Source organism: Chlorocebus sabaeus, chromosome 18 (genome assembly GCF_047675955.1).
Source record: "Chlorocebus sabaeus isolate Y175 chromosome 18, mChlSab1.0.hap1, whole genome shotgun sequence".
Classification (NCBI taxonomy): Eukaryota; Metazoa; Chordata; class Mammalia; order Primates; family Cercopithecidae; genus Chlorocebus; species Chlorocebus sabaeus.
In genome coordinates, this window is record NC_132921.1 from 37,787,241 (window position 1) to 37,793,815 (window position 6,575).

A 6,575-nucleotide genomic window follows, 5' to 3' on the forward strand; every position below is an offset into this window, starting at 1 on the left:
GTGGTCAGGAGCAAACCCTTTGACAGTCTATTGTACCCTCCATGCAACTCACTAACAAAAGTCAGTTTCCCTCTCAAATTCCTAGATGTGGCTCAGTCCTGTTTTACCTCTCGAAACTTTCTGAAAATAGAGCAGAGACAGAATGAGAAACACCTAGACTCAGAGAAGGAGGATGAGCCAGTGTTAAAACAATCCTGCTGACGAGCCTTCTTTTTTTTTTTTTTATTTTTTTTATTTTAGATATTTTTATTTCTCCAAATTTGTTATTTATCAGGAGTGACTGAAATAAAAAATACAATTGAGTCCCATCATCATCATGGAAACGGCTTTAAGAGAAAACTGGTCAGATGAATATTATTGCTTCCCATTTTCAACCAGTAAATAGTTGCCACTGAGAAATTGACAGCCAGGAGTCTGTCAAGAATGCTCAAGATATGTTATATAATACAACATGCCTGTTCACAGGGGGAAAAATCCTAGGAAATAACTTATGTGTACTTCTTGATTTCATCATACAAGACAAGCACAAAAGCACCACCCATGCCCCTGAGAACATTGGACCATGCACCCTTGAAAAAAGCTTTGCCTCCTTCATCACGAGCTATCTTCCTCCAGCAGTCAAGCGTGCCTGTGTACATGATGTCAGTTCCTTTGCGCCCTGACTGCATCATCATGCGGCGGCGAACAGTATCAAATGGATAGGAAGTCAATCCAGCAACAGCAGTGACAGTCTGTGCGATCATCCAGCTGATGACGATGTGAGTGTTCTTGGGATCCGGAAGCATTCCCTTTGCAGTGTCATAGATACCGAAGTAGGCGGCTCGGTAGATGATAATACCCTGCACAGACACGTTAAAGCCTTGGTACAGGCCCTTAATCCCATCAGATTTGTAGATCTTAACCAGGCAGTCACCGAGGCCTCGGAATTCCCTTTCAGCTCCAGCTTTACCCACATCAGCTGCTAGACGGGTACGGGCAAAATCAAGAGGGTACACAAAACACAGGGGTGTGGCCCCTGCAGCACCACCTGATGCCAGATTCCCTGCAAAGTAGCGCCAAAACTGGGTCCTCTTGTCCACACCACCTAGGAAGATCTGCTTGTATTTATCTTTGAAGGCGAAGTTAAGAGCCTGGGTGGGGAAGTATCTGATGACATTGGCCAGGTTACCGCGCCAGAAGGACAGAACTCCCTGCTCCTTGGGAATACGGACCACGCAGTCTATAATGCCTTTGTATTGCTTATCTGCAGTGATCTGCTTGCTGGCATGCTGCACCTGCAGCAGCAGCTTGACCCGCTCGATGGGCGCTACCGCCGTCTTGGAGATGGCTGCGGCCACTCCACCTGCCAGGAAGTCCTTGGCGAAGGACACAGCGGCATCTGTCATGTTGAAAGGAAAGAGGAGGCAGGCTGCTGCGGGATGGGACTGGGCCGGGAACCGGCTTTGACTCCGGCGCTGCGGGCCTGACGAGCCTTCTGTAACACTTTCAACCCTTTCTTTATACAATTGGTTCCCATTTTAATTAATTTTCATTCTCTTTACGAAAATGTATTCCCAAGTGGCTTGGCATAAACTACTAATTCTTCAGGTGCAGACTTCCCTGCAATACTGTCCATGTGTTTTATCTTCACTATGCATCTGCTTGGTTCCCTCTGGCTTTGAGTTCTACCCCTGTATATGCGTGCTGCTGCTGAGGAGGGATGTGAAGAGAAAAGTGAAAATCTGATTGGTCCTCAGTTTGTAACTTCTCACAGAAGTTATGGGGTGAGAGTGTGGGTCAGGGAGGAGTAAAGGGGTTTGTGTGTGCGATGTATAGGCTGGACAGAACTCCAGAAGCCTCTGTCCAACCCTATTGCATAAGGGATGCTGGCGTTGGTTGTGTCCACCAGGACCTCAGCAGCTTGTCTCAAAAGTTAGGCAAGATTATTCTTTACTTGAAAGCACTAAGAGCTATTGTTTATAAAACATCATGATTTAAACTAAAAGAATGATTAAAAATGAACTATTAATGATAACTATATATTTCATTACAAAATAAAGTTTATGAATAATTAGCTATCAGTAATGTACAGTGGCGTTCTAATATCATCTCCTAGTTTTGCCTCATAAAGAGATATGCTGGTTGTTCTCACTCATAAGTGGGAATTGAACAATGAGAACACATGGACACAGGGAGAGGAACATCACACAACAGGGTCTGTTGGGGAGGTAGGGAGCTAGGGGAGGGATAGCATTAGGAGAAATACCTAATGTAGATAACGGGTTGATGGGTGCAGCAAACTACCATGGCACATGTATACCTATGTAACAAACCTGCACTTCCTGCACACGTATCCAAGAGCATAAAGTATAATTTAAAAAAATAAAAAAGCAAAACAGACATGTTGGTAACTTTTTCCTAAGGTCACCAACAACATTATTGTTTGTTCTGGATTAGACAGCAGTGCCCCTTCTCCTACATCCCATTTCTGCTGATTCATCACAGTCTTTCCTCACTGGACTGATTGTTTTCCATTCCAGGGCTCTTATTAATAATTTTAATTTTTTCCATCTGCAGATGCCCAAACTTCAATGGGAGCTTATGCTCCTGGAGGGAACGCTGACTTTCCTTCCTCTGTTGTGGAAAAGGCTAGCTGCCTGCTCTTCTTAAGTCTAGAAATGACTTTGATGTGCCTGCAGTTCCCTTCCACTCCAGCTTCAGCATTCTGCCCTGCCTATATTCTCTCTGCTGAACTTTTTCTCTCCTCTTCGCTGTGATGAAGTCAGGGACAGACTTCCTAATTGTTCTAATTTGGAACAGAGCTCAGGCCATAAAGCATCCTCCCTGAAGCCATCGATGCAGCAAGCATCTCCATCTCATCACATCCAATATTATGAGCTGAATAACGATAGAATCATAAGATTTCCTCAAGCCACATGTTAGTATTAATAATGGTCTTCCTTAAATATATTTTGTTAAAACATTTCAGCATTTTCTAATTATTTTCACACATATTTCATTGCTTAAAGATACTAGTCAGGACCCATACTCTCATTTTTCAGAAAAGAAAATGAAGTCTCAGAGAGGTACACTATGTGTTTAAGTTCGAAATCGGTGTCAGAAACACAAGAATTATTGTCTTCTAAAACTTAGTTCATGATTCTTCTTGCCAGATGTGCTTATGGAAAACCATCGTGTGCAATGAGTTCTGGCATATAAAATCAGTTGGCCCAGGGGAAACAGGCTATTTAAAGGAGTCCCACTGTGAATCATTTTGTGGAGTAAATATTCTCTAATGCATCCATTTTACAAATCTGGATTTTCAAATACTGTGTATCTGCTGAAAGTGGGGTACCTGTGAGCCTCCACTTTTCAGACATTAAATCATCCTTCATGTCCCTCCTAATTAGAGGTGTCTGTAGGCTGGCTGAGTCTGTGATGTGTATAAACGGCAGCAGCAGAGGGGCAGACAGAGCCTCCGACAGACACTTGAGCAAGTCTAGCTCCTGGATTTGGCCATTGACCAGCTGCTTTCTATTATCTGCCAGTAAATGATTCCTCCCAGGTCTGAAGGGCTGAAGAGCGGGGCCCAGGTCAGCACATAGCTTCTGTTCACTACCTCTTTGCTTGACCCTGTCTCACCTTCCTCTGTCCCCTCACCTCCTGGTGCCACACTCCCAATCCCAATGGGGGATTTTGCTATAAATACAAACCCTTGATCATACTTTTCCCTTCTAGATTTTTGTCTAACCCTTTCCCTCAACCTTGTTTCTTCTGATCCTGCTAGTTGCAGGGTCCTCAGCTCAAATAGATTCTCAGCCCTGGATGTATATTAAACTAATCTGGGGAGATTTCACAATTTTTCCAACACTGGGGCTCCATGATCAAAATTCCAACTTAATTGGTCAGGTATGGGGCTTGAATGCAATGCTTTCTGTTGTTTGATTTGTATGCTATGTAGGTGAATTGAACATACAGCAAACCGGAAGACTTAAGATATACTTGATGGCCTGACCTTGACCCTCACTCCTGATTATCAAATGGTCCTTGCATTGGGTTGAATTGTGTCTCCCAAACTTCATATGGTGAAGGTCTAGCCCCCTGAGAATGTGACCTTATTGGAGATAAAGTCTTCACAGAGATCATCAAATTAAAATGAAGTCATTAGGTTAGGCCTTAATCTAGTATGACTGGCATTCTTAAAAACAGGGGAAATTTGGAGACAGACCCATATGCAGAGAGAATGCCATGTGAACATGAAGAAAGCCATCTATAAGCCAAGGGGAGAAGCCTGGAACAGATCCCTCCCTCACAGCCCTCAGAAAGAACTAACTTTGCCTATACGTTGATTTTAGAGCTCAGGCCTCTAGAACTCTGAAACAACAACTTCCTGTTGTATAAGCCAGCCAGTTTGTAATACTTTTTTACAGGAGCCCTAGCAAACAAATATTTCCCTCAAGACCTCATGCAGTTGCCCTGATCCTGGAGCACAACTGGAGTGACCAACTGGTTTCAGTTTGCCTACGACGTTCCTGCTTTTAGCAATGAACATTCTAGGTAACAGGAACCTGTTTAATTCTAGGGAAACCAGGACAGGTGATTACCCTAAACAAAGCATAATGATTATGTGTGTAGTTTGCAGGACCAGACAATCTGGGTTTAAAATCCATCTCTGCCCATTCTTGGCTATGTTGCTTTCAACCTCAGCTCCTATAGCTGCAAAACAACCTATCTTATAGTGACATTGTGTGGATAACATGGACCAATGTGTGTAAAACTCAGAACATTTCCTGGTACAGAGTGAGTACTCAATAATATTAAGGAAGTTAATATCTTATATACAATTAAAATCAGAAAATAGTCATACAAAGATATTTCCTTTTGTGATACTAAGATAATTAAATGGCCTTGCTTTAAGAGCTGAATGTAGTCAAAGTTACTTGACTTCCATTCACTCATTCCAATCCTGGTTTTTCTTCATGTATGACTGTACTATGGTCTTGGCATTTCTCAGTACTTCTGCTCTTTCTTATATGATGCATATTTACCATAAGACTGACTCTAGAAATCAAAACAAACAGAAAAAGGAATTGTCTTAACCATTTGGTATGTTTATTTCCCATCTCCCTGCAATACCATGAGGGAAACCACCCGTGGGCAACAGGTAACAGGCATGACCTGGTCTGAGAGTGAAACTTCTAACCAGTCAGAACCAAAAAAGTTAACTCCTGAAAGAAGCAGGCTTGCAAACGAGGAAGTGTCAGTTCTCTGAGGACAGATAGAGGTCAGGAAGAGAATTAACGGAGGGATGTTACTGAGGTAGAATTGCTCAGGAAGCAAAGGCATTGCTGGGAAGCTATGGAAGTTTGGGGCTAGTTCAGACAGAGGGAGCCGCACCAGTAAAGACAGGAAGATGTGAAACTGCCTGGCATGTTAGGAGACTAGAAGTAGAAGATCACTTGTAAAGGGAAGAAGAAAAGTCATGTTTCTACATTCTGGCTTCTCTGAGTGTAGGAACATGGGGAAACAGCAAGAGGTGAATTCAACCAATCCTAACTTTTCCCTCTTTGGCATAAGGCTAAATCACATAATCAACACTTTGTGAGAATTGCCTTCAAAACCAGATTTTTAATTCACTGAGGATAGTGCAGTAATTTTTACTTTAAAAAAATACTCCTAGTAAAATTTTGGTATAAGTCACTCACAAGTAAAAGCAGTTAATTTTGTCAATAACTCTTTCAAAATGGACAGATGTTGAACATATATATATAAATTCTAAAATTACTCTATTTGGAATCTGTGTGTTACCTTGTAGAATTTATTGTGCCAACCCCCTTTCACCACCCTTCCCACCCTTGGGCTTCTTCTGGAATCTGAATCTGTCCAAATCTGCATCACTATATTCCAGCTACAACTCCAAATTGACTTCTGTGAGCCCTGGTAGAATATAAAACTAGGGCTTTGGGGAAAAAGGTCGTATTTAGAATAAAGGTTGCACTGTGTTCACATCTAAAGCCATTCTTATAATCTTCCTTATTTTCGTTGTCTCTTTATTGCTTGATTTTTAATTTTACTTTCATTCCTAGCAATTTTTTACTGTCTTTGATTTCTCTTTTCTGGACCTCTTTGCTTTTCTCCATATTAACTGGTCCCTGATCTGAACTTATGGATTTTTCTGGATGTGTAGTCACTACTAAAGCCTTTCTATTCAAAAGGTATCAGGCATTCTTGCCTCTGGCTATGCATGAGAGTAGCACGTGAATCACTTGTGCAGTTTGTTGTATAGCCTCTGTCCAGGAAATTTCAATTCAGTAGAAATAGAAGGAGTACAGGAACATGTAAAACAAACAAAATACCAAACAAAAAACATCAAAAAACAACAGGAAAAAACCCACAAATCATTCTCGTGTGCCGGCTGGGATGAGAAGCATTTAATTGGACATAACATCTTAATTTCCATAGGCCTGCCATTTTCTATTGCTGCATAAATCCCAAATTGTATTGCTCATCACAATGTAGCAAAGGAAAGACAGAGGAGTCCATATGTCCCCAGGTACCAGTTTATGGGACCACTAGAAATTCACTATCCTTTGCAA

General features: G+C 41.8%; 1 pseudogene across 1 annotated transcript; it reads right to left on the minus strand.

Annotated features, from left to right (window-relative positions):
* Positions 1 to 210: 210 nt before the first annotated feature.
* Positions 211 to 1,466, minus strand: LOC140708992 (ADP/ATP translocase 2 pseudogene; annotated as a pseudogene). Its single transcript, XR_012089303.1, has one exon. The product of XR_012089303.1 is annotated as an ADP/ATP translocase 2 pseudogene (transcript).
* Positions 1,467 to 6,575: the final 5,109 nt, after the last annotated feature.